Source organism: Ictalurus furcatus, chromosome 9 (genome assembly GCF_023375685.1).
Source record: "Ictalurus furcatus strain D&B chromosome 9, Billie_1.0, whole genome shotgun sequence".
NCBI lineage: Eukaryota > Metazoa > Chordata > Actinopteri > Siluriformes > Ictaluridae > Ictalurus > Ictalurus furcatus.
In genome coordinates, this window is record NC_071263.1 from 2,077,422 (window position 1) to 2,077,655 (window position 234).

Sequence of the window (234 nt, forward strand, 5' to 3'; positions counted from 1 at the left end):
AGTAGTAGTTGTAGTAGTAGTAGTAGCAAGGTTTAAGGTTTAGGGGCGGGGCTTAAAGTTTAGGGGCGGGGCTACCACGGTGATGGCGGTGCTGGTGACGTCACATCGGTGCTACTTGTTACTTCCGCATTGTGGAAGTAGTCAATAAACGATAAATAAATCAAATTTTTAAAAAAAAATTGCGCTGCAACATTGCATTCAATTTAGACTCCTTCCTCATGAAACGGTGGGTAA